General features: G+C 46.6%; 1 protein-coding gene across 2 annotated transcripts in view; it reads right to left on the bottom strand.

The window, feature by feature from the left end:
• Positions 1 to 6,849, bottom strand: part of sano (CABIT domain-containing protein serrano) — a 143,971-nt gene extending 137,122 nt beyond the window's left edge. The window contains exon 1 of one of the 2 annotated variants that reach the window (XM_089552573.1): positions 5,873 to 6,849. The gene's annotated coding sequence lies outside the window, so the exon portion shown is untranslated. The remainder of the gene's footprint in view (positions 1 to 5,872) is intronic. The other variant, XM_089552574.1, reaches the window with a different exon arrangement.
• Between the last annotated feature and the right edge of the window lie 11,440 nt (positions 6,850 to 18,289).

Here is an 18,289-nt window from a genome sequence, read left to right as displayed (position 1 = left end):
AGGCCTCTATAGCTAAAGCAGTGAAACGCCCCGGGGAAACAAAGCCATGCATGCTCAGGTCGAACCACGTTAGGCCTAGTGAACACGGAGCTACCCACACAAAACAAGTAGTCAGGCAGATGCCGGGAACAAACCATCATGCGTCAAACCATCGCCACGACCATTTACGCACGCTTTACAGCTAGAAGAAAGTAAAAAAAAAAAAGGAACGGTCGGGCGAACCCCCTTCACGACCACGACCGTCAGTTCCTCCTCCCGTCGTCGGGTCTGCTGCCTTGGACGAAAGATATATGCAATAAGCGACGAGCGTGTCGCATAGGTAGGAACATAGAAGGAAGCTCTAAGCCTTTCCTATACGTTGGCCGTGCCGTGAGGCTGCAGAAGTGGAAAGAGTGAGGCGGCAGTGTTCGCAAAACGCTGCTGGAAATCATGATCGCTCTTCCTTCTCCCTCGCTGGGGTTCGAAGCCTAATGACTCTACGCATATAAACGCCAAGGGCGATTGCGGAAAAGCAAAGGGGGTGGAGAGTGGAAAGGTTTGCGGCAAAGATGTAGAAAGCGAAAAGAAAAAACCCCGTACGTCCACAACATCCCATTCCTTCTTATCCTCTCCCCCCTCCCCGTTCTCACCAAGAAAACTGTGCAGTGCTATGAATGCTGCGAAGCTGGTCGGATTGATCCGAAGAAATTTGGTTCGCCCGTCTGTATGCTCTTTCGTTGTAGGCAATTCAGTTCGTACGTAACGTAACGGACGGCTCGTATTATAGCTGGAGACTGGAATGCCACTTCGTGACTGGCCAGCGCTCATACGGGGCCCCCCGTCGTCTCTTTATTAATCACATAGCCAGTATAGTGAGCGACTGCAGCGCCACGAGCAGCAGCGGACGCGGTCACGTATCACAACGCGCATCAAGTCGTGCGAGAGGTTATGTTGTTCGTGCTCCTCTCCTGTTTCTTTCTAGAAGTTTTCGACGATTACATTTTTATTAATTCCGCACTGAACAAAATATGCGTCAAAATCCCCCATGGCCATTCACTGTTTATTAATATTCTGGTTACTTTCAATATGCACAGTCCAGGATCACTGGCCATAAACTCCTTTCCCGTTTCTTTTCTTTTCTTTTTTTACACAAACATTAGCGCATCATGCTATTACCCACTTCCACGTTCGTGCACAGGTACCGCCGGGGATGAAAGTCTCTGCACCAGGTGCACCGTAAAAGAAGCTGATAGCGCTATTATTAGCCACCGGCTAGAGACTACACTTGTGGACATGAAAGCTAAAACCCAGTTCTTTCACCCTCACAAGTGCGGTCTCCAATCGGAGGCTAATAATAGAGCTATCCGCTTCGTTTACGGTGCACGCCGGTCCCGATACTTTTGTCCCCAACTGTACGCTAATATGCGCTGCCCAAGTGCTCAAGAGCCGAAAATGTGAAAACTTACGTAGATGCCGGGGAAGAGAGAATTCTGGACAAAAACATCCTTGAAAAATATTTTATGAGCGCAATTGTTTCATATATTGTAAGAATTCACTATAACAATCAATATATCCGCAGGTCTTCAATCGACAGGTTTGCATTTCTTTGCTGTTAACGTTTTTTGCTATCGTGAAAAGTGATCACCATTGCTATTCTATGGCAGACTTAACTGCTCGATGCGAGTAATGGAAACACCATAAAAGAAAGATTTTGCTACATATCGGAAGAATGGACCATTGCCTTGAAATATTTTTGTACCAGTATCTCACAGTTTTACAGTTTCCGAAATTTTTGTGCAACAGTGTAGAACACATACTAGCTGAACGGCTAGTCTAAAGGCATTTTCACTTTTCTTATTCGTTTTTTTTTTTTTATCACGAGCAAAACTTTGCAGTCATCTCTGTTTCCTATTTGGCTTCGCTGGCAAACAGCTGACGCCAGTCCCAAAAAGCCCTACCAGTGCACTGTTTAAAATACTCCCTCGCCTTTCTCCTGGAGCCTGTTGGAAAGGAGGAAGCAGGGACGTCACTAATCGTCTCGGCGAGTCCGCACATGCACACAGAAACCAGACAGTTCCACAGGGAGAGGAAGCAAAATGGCCGACCCTTGTCGCGGGATGCGACCACGTCGGCTTTTATAATGGTCTCGCGGTGGCTATAAAACTGGCCGAAGGGCGAGTTTAAAATCGCTTTGCGCGCGGGAAAGTTTTTTATTTTCTTCTCTGCCTCTCCGCGTTTACGACAAGCAAGGAGAACTTTTGTGGATGCGTGCACACACGCACATCGGATGTGGAGAGATGTGTAAACGGGTAGGGGGCGGATGCGCACGCTGATGACTGTCTGTGCGCCGGAGGAATCGACATCAGATGGGACGTGCTCGGGTCTGGAGGCCGTCCAGTCTTCCGCAGACAGCTTTGACGAGAGCGTTGATGACTCAGTTGGGCGGAGAGGCGTCCCTGAGGCGTATTTACAAATCCCAGCCGCTAAGGCATGCGGAGTTTCATTTGGGAGATTTCCTCTAAGAGTAATAAGCGTTTCAAAATGTCACTGAAAAAGCATGGCACCGAAACTTTGTGTCGTGAAGCAAGAGAAATTTAATATGCGTTATGGCATGAATAGAGAAACTATATAAAACCAAACTGAAGGACCGATCATGTTCTAACTAGGGCATGGTCGAGTCATTCTCGCGTCATCCTACCACTATTCTAGTTATGTGCTCAATGTTCCCACACCTATGCCTCTTCGCGTGTTTTTTTTTTTTTCTGAAGGTCAATAGAATGCTTTACGTTTATCAGATTAAGACATTTCAGTGGCTGCTAAAAAGCGCCTCGCTCTCAAGAGAGACATAATATCGAAGTTGTTCTTCCCACAAGTCATCAGCTTCTTTAAGTATCTGTACAAATTTTTCACAATAGGTTTATCACATTCTCAGTCCGTACTAAATTCAATCTGATGACGGCCCATCCTGCGTGCAAAACATTTACAAAGTATGCACAGTTTACATGACGCAAAATAAAAAAAACACAGCAAGGAGACTCGTGTCACGATATCACAAAAATGCAAACTAAATATTCCTAAATATAAATTAATCCCGCGGAAAAGGATAACAACTGCATGTTAAGCGTATAGTTTACGCAAAAGAAGAGGAAATTAAATTACAGGGCAAATTTCGCCTATCCTGGGACCAGTGCAATAATGTGTCCAGCCAAATTTCTACGAAATAGCGCTCAACCGAAGAAAACAGCGTCATGCAATTCAGTTTCCGGAAAAATTACACAGACGTCAGTACAGGAGTGGCCGATTAATGCGAATGTCTTGGAGGAGGCGGGCATGGGACTGGTGTCCTGTTTAGTACAACGGATTTCTTGCGCTCTCTTCGTCGAAAAACGCAAAGCCGACGCGGTTTTCTCATTTAATAGTTCGACCTCCGAAACGCCTACAAAATTAGTATTGTTTAAGTAAGTCTAAGCTATTAACACATCAAGTAATATGCGAAAACGCCACGACTTGCAAGCGTTCCACTCAATAACAAGCGTCAGTAGATAGAGATACATCACTCCCCTGTCTTTTCGAGAGCGGTTTACGCTGTTCGCGTGTGCTGTGCGTGCTGTATCGCCACTACTTAACGCATAGCTAGCCCGCACGTTAGGCGAGTACTTTTCCCAAGAGCGTGCTTAACGTGCCAAGACCGGTCTAGCGTTCGCGTTAAGGGTTAGCGCTTTCTTGATTCGAGGTGCGTATACTTCAGCGTGTCTGGACATTTTAATAACAGGCTTGCGTTCAGCAACACCCGGTTGTCCCTTGTTTTTGCGTTGTCCCGTTACACCGGCCAACTGTCGAATAGAGAGCTCGTATTAGACAAGCACTATTACAACGGCGGGACTCAGAGTGCCGTACAATAGACGTAGAAATTCGCGACAGGTGCACCGATAACATCAATAAGTAGAACGCAGCACGGAGCAAAACTGCGCGAGTTTGCGATATATTGTTCGTGCCAAGGTGGTAGATGGTTCCCGTCACCATTCGCGTAACTGCTAAAAGAAAGTTCAGGAGACATCTGTGCCATGTTGGCGACATTACTATGCATCTAGACATTTAAAAGCAATGTTTGAAATGTGGACAATTTTTTTATGTAGGAAATTACTCAATATTGGGTGTCAGAAGACTTGCGTTTACTCCACTGAGAGAAGAGTGCCCATACCTAACAATTGTGGACAAAAGAATTTTTGAACAGGAAAAAGTTCATGACCACAACTTTCTCATATATTGAAATATTTCACTATAACAATCAATATATCCGCAGAACTCCCGTCCGCAAGCCTAACTTTTCTCGCTATTAAGGTTCTTGCTATCGTCAAAAGCGTTTAACTGCTCGATGAGAGCGATGGAAACTCTATAAATGAAAGATTTATATATATAGAAGATATATAGATATATAGTTGGACAAAGTTTCAAAACGGTCCAACTCGCGTACATTGTAGCAAGCATTGTACCTTCAGTCTCGTTTTTTTTTTTTTAAGTCACTTTCAGCCCGCCCATCCGGCCTTCCCCATTTTCAAACAGCTTTAGTTCATACTCCAGTCCGTAAAGAAATCCATATTCTGCCGTTAATAAAAAACACATAAGTCACCTTGTTTCTGCACGCATGTGATGCGTAATTGTGTCACTGTTCACTTTCTAAGTCATTATCTTATTCACCTCTAGGGCACTGCACTCTGGCAAGAAATTAACATAAACACTCTAGCTCCAGTATCACCCCTGCAATGCATTGGAGGTATCCCCCGCGAAGCAATCTAAACCTGCAAAGGCACGTCACTTATTCGAAAAGCAAGAAGAAGCACTGATGAACAAAACAGTCGACCAAACATTGACCTTACATCCCCGGAGCTCCTTCTACGACACCCCTCAAGAGAACTCGCAAACATGACACTTGCTTTTGTTCATCTTTTTACGCCGCAACAATATAAGCGCTTAAGCAGGCACTTAGTCTCCCTCATCACAGTGGTTACAAAAAGATACACATGACAAGGTATCAGAGTGTGCAGAACGTACGGAGAGTTAGACGCCCTCCGTCACGCAGCCGCAGAGAGATTACAAACAACGAAACGCCATCCTGCACGCACCGTCTTAGCAGCAGACAACGTCCCAAGCCAAACCCACCGCCTACCAACCTGCCTGCCAGCCCGGCAACGTTCGGGCAGGTAAGAGAAAACGAAACTTCATCTCACTGTCATGCAGCCTCTTTTCTTTGCCGTGCCGCCGCCAAAGAAGTTAAGCGGGCCCCTCGAGCAGACGACAAAACAAAAGAAGCCTAAAGCGATGCCGCCTTGCAGACGAAAAACTCGCCCGGCCTCTAAGACGTTCGCAGACGACCGATGAAGAAGAGAAAACGGCCACACAGAGCCGGAACGCAGCGGACGCAGTACCGAGGAAAAGCAAAGGGTTAACTTCTTCCGAGTGCATCCAGCTACTCAAGCTTATCTATCCATACGAACAACTAACAAAGAAGGAGTGCAGGTTGAGTGGCAGAGCGCGGACGCCCGAAAGAAGAAAGCAGAAGGCGATGTAGAAAGGAAGGAAGGGGTTGCGGTGCTCCGCGCGCAAAAAGCAGACGACATCTCTCTATAACACACGGGCAAGCCAAGCCAAGCCAATCTATCTACGCCGGGCCGAGCGTGCGTGCGCGCCCGCGAAAAACCAAGCGGCCAAGAAAAAAGACGGCGACGCTGCTGTAATACAGGCACGCGAAGGGGGCCCTTTTCGAAGGCTGTGCCGCCGAGCCTCTCCTCCGGACGGGATAGGCAGGGGGCCCAGGCAGAGCCGGCTATCCCACGGACTGAAACCGGTCCGGCGGCATGGGCACGCAACTAATCATAAAATCGGCTCCACTCACGTTGGTGCTGCTGCTGCTGCCTCTTGGTCGGACAGGTGCGCCAGCGGGATCCCCAACAGCCGGGCGGCGTTCAATATCCAACACACACACGCACACGTAGGTCGCAGACGGCGAAACTTCCGACGTCGGCGACGTCGGTGTCTGGAGACGACGGCGCTGGTGACGAAAAGGGCTTTCAAAGCGACGAACAAACACGAATCCAGACGCGAACTGGCGCTTCAAGGCACAGGTGCGCGAAGAAAAACGGAAAAATCCCCACTCGGCCTTCGGCTTTCTGTTGCAACGGGAAAGCCGAAGCAGACGAATTTCGAACGCAGACGAAAAATAAACTTTTCCGAAGCGGGAAAAGCAGACGGCGAAGCTCTCTTTGAGGAATATCCCACCGCGTCACTCACGCGGAGTGTTAGCAGACGATCGATAGCATCCGAAGAACGAAAAATTTTCCCCGAAGCAGACGACAGCGATTGAAGCGTACACAAAGCACACAAAGAAGATATACGTCACTAACACACAGAAATCACTATTACTGACCAGAGAGAGAAGAAGGACGCTCGGTGACCGCACTTATAGCAGCTTTGAAAGGCGACGGAAATCACTCCTCGGGCGAGGGAGCAGACGGGTAGTAAACTGTCACGATGCACCACAACATCCGAGAGAACAGCAGCGTTCGGTCAGTGAAAGCACACCGTTTTCTGACGCACAGTACGAAGGCACCTCACTCCGAGGAAACGCACCGACGGCTGTCGTCGAACGGAGAAGAAATCTGTGCGGAGTTGGCGAAGCGCGAGTAGCGACCGTTGCCGCCGTTGGGTCATGACACTCGGCGCCGCGAGTTCACAGCAGCGACGGACGGCGGCGTCGGCGGAGCTCGCGATAGGCGCTGTAAGCTCAGCGCAAACATGCCGACGAGTGGACGGACCCGTTCCTCTGCAGCTTCTCCTCTCGCGGTTGGAGCAGGTTGGAAAAGTAAAAGAGGCTGCATACAGCAGCCACCGAGGGGAGAGCGAAGCGGCCGGAGAGAGCGCAGCCAGCCTCAGTTCGTAGTGCAAACACGCGACGCGCGATGTCGCTCTCGGCGGCGATTCTCGGCCGGCCCCAACAGTGGCGGCGTCTTCTTTCTGCGATGTGCCGAGCGGAGTGGCCCATGCTGATTGGTCCGCTGTTGTGGTCACGTGACCACAAACAGAGCAGTTACTGCGGCTTAAACCACTGTAGTTTTCCAACTCATTTTTAAACAGACCTCACCACTTATAAACCAAAAGCTTGGTGAACTGGTGTTCCACGCTGTTTAACAAAAGCATTAAGGACAAGCGACAAAGCGTAGAAGTACATAGGACCAGTGGTGAGTGCAAACTAAAGCATTTATTTAACAGGCTACTTCGAACACATGGTGGTTACAGAAGCACTGAGCCCATAAGTACATCGGACCAGTGGCGAGTCCAAACCAAGTATTCTTCCACCGTGGTCCAAACTAAAACATTTATTTAACAGGCGACTGCGAATACATGGTGATTACAGAAGCACTGAGCCCATATGTACATCGGACCAGTGGTGAGTCCAAACTAAAGCATTTATTTAACAGGCTACTTCGAATGCATGGTGGTTACAGTATCACTGAGCCCAAACGTACATCAGACCAGTGGTTAGTCCAAACCAAGTATTCTTCCACCGTGGTCCAAACTAAAAAAATTATTTAACAGGTGACTTCGAATACATGGTGATTACAGAATCACTGAGCCCATATTATTAGTTGTTGTTTGTGCTTTACAACCAAAATATTCGACGTTTCCTGCAATAAATGATTTAGTTGAGAGTCAGCGCTCGTCCTCCGTATTTTGTTTTTTGTTTCGTCTTTGGAGTTCTTTTCCAGCAACAAACAACCTCTCCCTTTCCATCCATTTTCATCATCCTTCACATTTACTTTTGTTTCTTTTTATTCGTTTTGCTTCACATGCTTATTTACTGCTTCATTTAATTAGCAGAAGGCAGTCCCGACACGGAGGCTAGCACGGCATCAGAAACTTGCACTGTTCCGTTATTTTTTTAGCATGCCGTCAAAGAATTCTCTTCTATAACTGGATAGACATTAGAAGGCTTTTTTCTTGCAATAATGACTGAAAGCGATCCCTTTGGCAACGGATATAAGCCCTAACGTAAAAATAGATACAAGCGACATGTATCCTTCCCGGCAGCTGCGGAGTTGCCTTAATCTTCCTACCCAATCCTGCAACCTCCTGTTGCTTATTTAAACGCCTCTTCAACTTATTTCTTGCGTGCGTTCAAAGTTTAACCAAACTCCTCTAAAACCTTACCACCAAGCGACATCTCTCCGTCTTGCCAAGCTTTCCGAACCTTATGAGAAAGCCGACTTCCTTGCAACACTTTGGTGCAAACATGGCGGCGCCCGGTGAGGATGCAGACTGGTTTCGATTCCACGTAGAGGCGAGGGTGTCAGTTGATTCTCTCTCGCTCTCTTTCCTCGCTGAATCTCTCTCACCCTCTTTCCTTCTCTCTCTCCAGTAAACCGTTCTCCTCCTTGCTCTCGTTCTACAACTTTGTTTTGTTTCATTATTCCCTCTTCCGCCGGCAACCGTCCGTTCTTTAGGTTTTTGCGTTCCGGTGGGCGCACCGCTGGAAACAAGTCTCCGCGGAAAGCTGCGCCCTTTACGGACAGTTCATAATAGCCGAGGATAAAAAAATAATAAGAAAAAACATGGCGGTGTTTGCAACACTGAGTTAACTGAGTCGCGGCGCACCCGTTGCACACGACGACAACAATGGGGCCGTTCTCGCCACCACTTGCATGGATGGACGAGCGCTTTCGCTTTCGACGGTGCTCCTTTAAAGCAAACTTTGTTCCCTTTCGCACCGGCTCGGCGTTCTGTGCTGGCCCGGCGCTGTGGGAGCTGTGGTAACACGCACCGGAAGCCAGCGAGTGACGTGTCTGCAGTTGATTTCCGGTTGAAAGCAGACGAGGTTTTTACACGTGTTAGCGTATTTTTACAGTCAGCCAGGAACCTATACGGGGTGTTTGGCCTAAGACTTTACATAAGTTTTAAAGATAGGGTTTTTGAGTTACAAGAGCGCTTTTTCCGCACAACGTTGTGAACAGTACAGTACATCAGAATGCAGCTAAAAAATGCTAACTACAGGCTGGTTAAGTAATATTGGATAGCTAACTTTTTAACTATTACTGCTATGATCCATAACTATTTAGAGGCGTGTATCCCACCGTAAGTAATGGACATATGAGTTAGAATTTCGAACGCGGTTACCCTCGGCGCTGTGGCCTAACAAATTTTGGCTGTTTCCACGAGTTACGTGCCCTGGAGAGGTTGCTTTGCCTGCAAGCTTTCCGAAAGCGCATGTATTTTGGCAGGATCAGCTGTTGGGCCACAGCGCCGAGGGTAACCGTGTTTTCGGAATAACTGATGTGGGTATTATTTACGGTGGGCTACATGCCTCTGAATAATTAAGAAGCCTGTAACAGTTAAAAGTTAACTATTCAATATTAGTTAACCAGCCACCTAGTTAGCACGTCTTAGCTGTATTTTGATGCACTAAACGGCTGGGAATGCTATGCCGAATAAAGCGCTCTTCTAACTGAAAATGACTAATTTTAAAAATCGTGTAGTCTTCGGTGAAACACCGTGTATAACTCGGTCTTCTGCGCCTGTGTATTCCGGAACCTCACCTAACGGATACGAACCAAAACTTAGAGTAAGTGATGAAATTATTACATTAAAGATAAATTTCCTAGATTTTCACCCACCTTCCCTCTTTTGTGCGACGACATCATACTGGCATCGAGATGCTTACGTTCACTCGGTGATTTTTAACTCGATATACATAAACTCTCTAGAGGCAAGAACTGAGGACTTCGGGCCACCAGCGCTGACTAACAACTAAAGTTTTATGAGGCAGCGCAACAGGTGAAATATAACCGTAAAAATGTAAAAAAAAAAACAGTTGAACAGGCTATCGAAAGAAAGCAATACCAGTGGACTACACGACGCATTCAGAGACTTTCATACACATGTCATCTACTTACCGGGACCTCTCTGACACTGGCTATCTTCCCGCATCGCTTCTATGCAAAAGGTAGCCCCCCCCCCCCCCCCCACACACACACTCCTTTCCATCGTGCAGTATGCGTTGAAACTCGACAATAATCAAAATGGCTGTTCGCAGGTGAATGCTAATGGTAGTTATAGATAGAAATTTTATTCTGCATGCCCCAACAGCCAATTCCCTAAACAAGCGCACACTAAGCACACACACCATGGCATGGCACAGCAGTATGACAGGGGAAAAAAACGAAAGAGAACGTGAAAACAAGCAAGGATCTAAAAAAGACAGCGCTTAAAACAGCAATTTAGGCAAATTCCAGCGTTTAATTTCCCCGCACCTATAGCATCAAATGTTTACTCGTCATGGAGTGAAAGATAGATTGAAATCATAATGTGTCCCCGGTCCGCTTGAGAGGGAACTCGGTTGGTTGCATTGGTGAATTCAGGGTTGCTCCATCCGATACTAGAGGCCGCATGTCAAGGTAAGAAAAGAAAATTGTTTTGCTGTCACTATCCTGGTCTATGATATGCCCCGCGTTTCTCGATGTTTGGCAGGCATATTCGTAGCCTGCCAAACATCGACTGCATCTTCCATTACTTTCTCCCCTTTCCTGAGAGCACGGTTCAGGTGTCGTCCACCCATGTTGAGACGGTCGCCATACCTTTCCTTCATTGATTAGCTAGGTTAACCTGACCTAACTTTCCAGCAGGCAACCGAAGGGCTAATTACTTTCGTTGCACGAAAGCCTGTGAGCACTTTATTTTCCTTCTTTTTTGTTCCCCCAAGGGAAATTACAATCCAGCGTGGCAGGTACACCTCCAATCTACGATCTGAATGTGACAAAGAAAATGCAAACGATAGATGTAACCAGCGAATCTCTGCTCAATTAACACCCCCCCCCCCCCTCCCCACCTTTGTTTCACTCAGCCTCCCAACTGCGAGGCTAGAAAAAAGAAACAATGCAAGACAATCGTACTTCGCTCACAGAGGAACATAAATCCAAAGGCGCTGTAATTGGTTTCTGGCGCCATGGTGTCCTAATACGCGCTGCTGCATTCTTTTTTTTTTATTTTTTATCGTTCTGAAAAGCGACAAAGCCGTGGCTGCATGCCACTGCTTCGCTTCATCGAATCATTTCGGTTTCGCCGCACAGACCGAACCCACGGGCAACGCATAATTACGCCTTCCATGATGCTAAATTGAAAACCGCATTCTACTCGGCAAGCAGCCTGCGCGACCTTGTGGTCACCAGTCGCTCTCTTAATGACGACTGCCTAGTAGTGACCAAACCGGCGCTATAGGCTCCTATATACGCACCCCTCCGTCTGCCTATTCACTCCTATCCTCGTGAAAAGGTTCAGGCGTTTACCCAAAGTGAGGCAGTATTTACGCAAGGTCAGGTGTCCACCCAAAGATCATATTTACCACCGCAAGAAAGCGTTGCTGAACTTAGTATTACACAGGGATAACCGTTTTGAGAGCATTTGCGGTTTGGTTTGGTTTATGGGGGTTTGACATTCAAAGGCGACACAGGCTATGAGGGACGCCGTAGTGAAGGGCTCCGGAAATTTCGACCACCTGGGGTTCTGTAACGTGCATTGACATTGTTGAGGATTTGCGGGGTCGCAGCGGAGCACCAGAGAGAGACGACCAGCGTGGCAGGCTTCTAGTTCCGGACAGCCCGTGCCGGGCGCGCGCTCCGAGCACGCGCTGCCCATCTTTATTTTCCTCTGTCGCGGGAACGCCGATCTCAGCGCCGGCGCTTTATAGCGTCGCCGGGCGCTATAACATCGCACAGTACACGGGCCTCTAGAATTTAGCCTCCATCGAAGTTCGGTCGTCGCGGCCGGCATCGAACCCGCGTCTTTCGGGTCAGCAGCCGAGCGCCGTAACCACTGAGCCACTGCGGCGGCCGGAAAGTATTTAGACACTGTTACCATTACTACTAGTGAAACAGGGGTAGGGGGTGTTCTTATTTGCACAATTCGCTTCTTAGATGTTTTTCGTCAAAACAAGAAAAAAAGGACCAAACCAGGTTTTTTTTTTTTTTTTTGCTTTTCAAAGAAAATTCTGTATTTGTAGGCACCCCTGCCACCTCCTTTCAGTCTGCCCCTGACAGATCATCGACCATCTTTTCACAGGATTTCAACTTTCGCTCGAGCTCATTTCGTTTCTTAACTTATTCCCGGATATTGCCGCGTATCACTGTAGTGACCGCTCGTTCGCGCAAGGCAGCAGGAAAGGGGTGTTATCATTTTTGTTCGTGACGCGAGAAGCGACCGGACTAATCTCGATTGATCACAGCCATGAAGACCTGCATCTACGTGTTTCCAGATTACTCTAGGTGATCTCGACCTGTTATCTCTAAGTTTCCTTGCTGGCTTTAAATTGAGCGATGCCCCGAGCGGCTGGCATTCGAAGTTCGACTACTGACAAACACGCTTGTTGCTTACGCCGCCGCCGAGTGATTCAGTTCTTTTGCGGGCGCAAGTCAGCCCAAATAAAGAGCTTCGTTTGCAAGCCTTGTTGCTGTAATCCTCACCGCTGGCCTGCCGTCGCTACAACGTGACATTAACTCTACATTAACTCTACATGGCCTAACATAGCGTTGCTTTCGCTCAGAACTTAGCTTGGAGGGGCGAGAGGGACCTGTTCCGACAGAAAATGTGCTCCGTGATGAGATTCCTCATTATTCCTCATTTCCACGTCGCGACCACCCGCTGAAAGTTAAACGCATATCATGCCACACTTCTTCTTTTGCTAACTCTTTCGTACCACGTACTACAGTCGACTGGAATAATCTACCATCACACATCGCTTCTGAAAGGGATCTTAACAAGTTTCACGACCTTCTAACCCAAATGTCTATTTAGCTTTACTAATTGATTGTACCACTTGCTGCATTGAGCTGTTTTATTATTTTGTTTTGTTCCTGCGATTGTTATTGCCTCTAAAACGCTATCTGTTCTTTTTTCGTGTAAATTACAATGTATACTACAGGTTTTTGTTTGTTTCTTGTTTTGTTTTCTACATGTGCTTTTTGTATTTATGTTTTGCACCTTGGTGCTTGCTCATTCTTATTTTGCGTTGTGTGTCATTGCTCCCCCCTATGTAATACCCTCGATTGAGGGCATTTAGGGGTTTATTGAATAAATAAATAAATAAATAAATTTGTTCATTTCTCGGCGGTTGTTGGGTAATGTGAATCAACATACACTAATGCAGATTAAGAGAAATGAGTACCGTACTGGGTATTTCTGCCGCTCTATGGTCTTTGTTGCATTGGTTAATAAACAATCGCAAGCATCAAGCGGTTAATTAGTGTATCTCTACGTTATCGTCTATGGTTCTGGAGTGCCAGCCAAACGGAATCTACATTATTCATAATGTCCATATATTTTCAGAGCAGTGTCCTGCCTTAATTTCCGGAGATTACTGCACATACAGATGTATTCAGTTACTAGTTTGTTTTATCAATACTGTTTTTTGCCCACTATAACACTTCGAATGCTCGGGTCTTAAGTACCTGACGGATGCCAACAGCCACCGAAACCAATTAAATAGTTCGCTGTAGTTTATCTCCAGGGTGTCCTACCAGGACGACATCTTCGGCAAATGGCATATTGCCGACGTATTTCCCCACTTAATCATCGTGCCTACTTTTTCCCTCTTTAATGCCCTGAATACTTATTGAAGACGCGTGACGTAGACATTGATTCGCAATTATCCCGTTCTATTTATGTAGTATTGGGTTCGTAATACAGCTCCTGTGGATATTCTACAGAAAACTGTCGCATGCTGCTTAGGCGCCTTAGTTTTGCAGCGTTTCCATAGCCCCTGTAACCAAATGCTTCTTGCAATCTTATAAAGGTAGATTTTTTTATAATTTCATGAGTCTGATGTTCACAATGTTCGCTGCCGAAAATAAGCCTAATTTCTCAGCTTACACACGAGAGACTCTAAGCTAAAGGTTATATAATTTTTAAGGTGTTCAGTATTGCTTTTCTTGTGGGTTAGTATCATGTTTGCATCCTTACATGTATCTCGTACGTTCGAAGTTTAAAGACACTGTCTCTACAAGTATGCATGCTTTTCAAGCGTTATATGTCAGGTGTCCCAGCTAAATGTAACCAAGTTCTTAAAAAAGACGAGAGTACCCTAAGCTATTGAAACCCACTGAGTGCTGATTGAATCCATGTTGCCTGGTCTGCAGCATTTTTTTCCTCTGAAAAGTTAGTTAAGTAGTAAGCGCTAATAAACAAACTCTTTGAATATTGGCTTCGGAAAAACATTTTAATTCGGAAGTTGTTGATTGTGCTGAAAAACACCGAAATGAAATGTTTACAGGAAAGTACCGTCTCCGTATATCTCTTTACCGCCGTAAAAAGGAAGCCTGCGAAATGCTGAAACTGCCACATAATAGCGGTCCCTACTTCAGTGCCGAAGACGCCCTCGGCGAGAAAAAAATCCACTCATCTCCGGAATGCTCTGATAGACACGGCCTGCCATTTACTGTGCCCACAAGAAGTGCGCCAGGAGCAGCTAACTGATTGGCAGGCTTTTTTTTCAGGCCGATAATAAAACCGACGTAAATGGCAGCTTGACGCAAACATTTCAGTCTGCTCTTTTTTAAGACGATCTACGACTTCCGAACACGCACTTTTTCTGGAGACAATAAAAATTTATCCAATTAATGTGCACTAATCAACAAACACCGCAACACGACAAAAATACTGCACACTAGGCGACATGGCCATCAACAGCACTCAATAAGTTTCCTTCACCTATAGGTAATTAGCCAGGGTTTTTAAATACTTCGTTAAATTTAGCTGGGACACCCGGTATATCTCTACCCGTTTGCAGGAGATGTGCAAGCAATTGATACTCATTCGCCCTCCGCTTTACCACATTTTTATTTTGTATCGCGTTCTCCTTCTTGACTTCCAACCAAACCTTGGTTTCTACATGTTCAGGGTTGATGCCGAGGACAGCTGCTTGGATGGTTCAACTTTATAGTTTACTAAAGGACTGTTCGGACTCCATAGAGGTCTTGTCCTTCTCAATAATGACAATCAAATGTTTGTTTTTTACTGTAAATATTTTGTTTTGTAAATATTTTGAGGCAGCGGCAGCGGGTATCGATCGCTATAGCCGCTGGACTTGTGGTGGGTTAATGGACAGCAACCACCCTACAGTTTCGTACGTTATAGGTCGCTACACACAATTTGTAACTCAGCGACCTATTTAGAGCATTCAGAGCCTATTACTAAAGCTCCCCATTTACACCCTATAGCTCTCTATCAGTGCCTGGTTGCCCCAATAAGCCAGAGAGCATTTAGTGTTCTACAGTACATAAGTCTGGGTTCGCTTGTACAGCGTATTGTCTACGACAGCTGAACTTTCACACTCGTTTCAGGATGCCCTCGAGCGCGAAACGTGACGGACCACTCCTTGAGTAACCATCCATGCTGTGAAAGACAGACGTAACTTGAACGCAACCTCACCATTACAGATTTCTTGTTAGGTTAATTAATTCCCGTCAGCAGGGCTGCCGGCCCTTATCATTAACCGTTCACTTGGATGCCCGACTTGCCCTACTCCTTCTCTGCTGTTTTTATAACCATTACTCCTTAACAATGCACATCGGGCTGATGCAGAAACCAGTCCGATTATCGATATTAGCTGCCCTATTTTCACACCTCTTCACGACCACTCGGTCTGTAAACACAACATGCCGCGGGGTTTTTTCTCACAGTAACACGTAAGCCAGCTCTGAGACACGACGAGGCATAATCAGTGCACCAAAATTCCAAGCGCCTACCGATAATAATAGGCAGGAGCTCACATGCTCTGCGTGGCTAATTCTGTGCAGCATAGTGGGAGCCACAGGGATAAAGTAAAGCTGGCGAACGGTCTGTATCTTAATAGGATGGTGTATACTGCACCAAGCAATGCTGTCCACGATCCTTTGGCTAACGTCGGTATGACAGCTGTCGATTCTGCTGTGTGTCAGGGCGAGAGTTTTGCGTTCTGTGGACAGAACTACAGGTATTGCTGATCACGCCGTCCTAACAGTGAAGTAAGATCTATTCGTCAATGTTGTGCTCAAGTATCTCGTTTTATGGCCATGATTATGCACATAGTGGAAGAATTAAGTTCCCTGTATCGTAGCGGCGCGGTGGAGAACACATCGAGGAACAACGTAACACCGCACAAGCTGTATGCCTGTAACTTGAAGTTCTCAAGTGATCATGTCAAACGACATCGGCACCTTACATATCTTTATCGGTACAGACAGCTCTCAATGTTGGAAATATATCTCGTTGCGCAAGCATATTCGTCTGCAGTCCTCCACTGCACGGAACTGTGGCCTCTGCTGCGGGAAACTACATACACAAACTATGCAGCTCTCGCGTCACTCGGTTAGGAGCCGAACTCCTAAGATTCCTGCTCATTTTTAATTAGAGCTTTTGCGGTAACATACCTTACCGACAACGATGCCGGTCATTGACCGTTGTTAATTAAAACCTACGCGGACAATAAGGCTGTGAATTCTGTCTCAAAGCAGCTGAGACTCCGGCACTTTAGTTGCAACAGCGTCATGCGGTTTTAATAGGACGCAGTCATAACCGCTACACAACTGGCCTTCAAGCGTCTACCAGCGCCGCTTTTGTGTGGAGTACGACGCCCATCTAAAGCACTACGGGGCGAGCAAACGTTCAAAGTGCACCCTTAACAACCAGTAATCTGATTAGAATTAGTTACGCCTTGCATGACCACGACAACGGGAGAAAGGGCACTCAACGAAAGAGCAAAAAAGTGAGATGTCGAATAAAAACCGCCTTCTCCGGTCGGTCGACCGTTAATTACAATCGCACTCGCGAGCCACTTTACTGCAGTCTAGACAAGCAGCCTCCAATGAGAGTCCCACATACTGGTCGGAACGGTGAAAGTGCCCATAGCCGTATGTGCAGCGGGGTTAAGGAAGCCAGTGAAGGGGAGGGTACGAAAGAAAGAGGGAGAGAGGAATTGTCCAGCAGTGCGAAACGCACACTTACTGGCCCACCCGGTGCTCCATTACGCCCCGAGAAGGCCTTCAACTGAGTACACGAAACAAAAGGTACAGAACAGAAAAGAAAGAAACAAAAAAAGCCTAAGAACATATTGGGTAGGCAGAAAGAGGCAGCATCGTATGCAAGAAACGCGTTCAAAAAATACTTGCTCGGCGATCCTATGTCAGCCCACCGATTTCAGTCATAAGAAGGAAAGAAATGAAGGGAAGAAGTAAAGAAAGAAAGAAATGAAAGAAGGAAGAAGGAAAGAAAGAACGAAGGAAAGAAGAAAGAAAGAAAGGAATAAAGAAAGAAAGAAAGAAAGAAAGAAAGAAAGGAAGAAAGAAAGAAAGAAAGAAAGAAAGAAAGAAAAAAGAAAGAAAGAAAGAAAGAAAGAAAGAAAGAAAGAAAGAAAGAAAGAAAGAAAGAAAGAAAGAAAGAAAGAAAGAAAGAAAGAAAGAAAGAAAGAAAGATTCTTCTCGAAGATTTCCTGAAGGCAGGCTGGGCTTCGTCTTGCGTTTATTGAGGAGAGGTCACTACGCACCGCGAACCGCGGAGCGCTCACTCAGTTTTCCACGGGTGCCGGGCTTCGGAGGCGAACACGAAGCCGTTGCTCCCGCCTTCCTCGTTCCCTCTACGTCGCGCGCGAAGCGTACGTTTTTCCTTTCCTCGAATCACCTATTTCTGTTTGCAAAAGCAACGAGAAACGCCACTGCAACGAGGGGGCCGTATATTCCGCTTCAGTGATTGCACGCAGTACGCGGGAAATGCTGGGACCCGTAACAGGCGCAGTAGGGAAAGAGAATGACAGAACAGATTAGTTTAAGAGCTCGCCACGTCACACTGCGTTGTTCGTAAGCATTTTACTATGGCCAGAGTTCCCTAATCCCACGCAAGTTACGAAACCTTTAATCGCATCCCTGCTATAACCTCAAGCTAGCTTCAGGAGGTTTACAGATGTTGGCGTCGCTTGTAGGCATTACATTCGAATATTGGCGGATTGCTGCAACCTTTCTTACTTAATTACATTCATGCCATGAGCTAGCCCCCCCCCCCCCCCCCTCCCCCACCCCCCTCCGGTATGAAGTCAGCAAACCTACAAGTTTAGGACCAAATCCAATCACATCGCCTCCATCCCCCCCCCCCCCACGCACACACACACACGTAAGCACGCACACACCTGCACACAAGCACGCGCACAGAAAAAGTAGTGGTGATATTGACGGCTATCGGGAAACCGGAAACATCGACAAACTAAGAAGAGAACGCACAAAATACCTGCACCCTCTATTTG

Source organism: Amblyomma mixtum, chromosome 7 (genome assembly GCF_055824585.1).
Source record: "Amblyomma mixtum isolate Tamu chromosome 7, ASM5582458v1, whole genome shotgun sequence".
Taxonomy (NCBI): Eukaryota; Metazoa; Arthropoda; class Arachnida; order Ixodida; family Ixodidae; genus Amblyomma; species Amblyomma mixtum.
The sequence above is the reverse complement of the archived record's forward strand: the minus strand, read 5'-3'. Positions and strand labels throughout refer to the sequence as shown.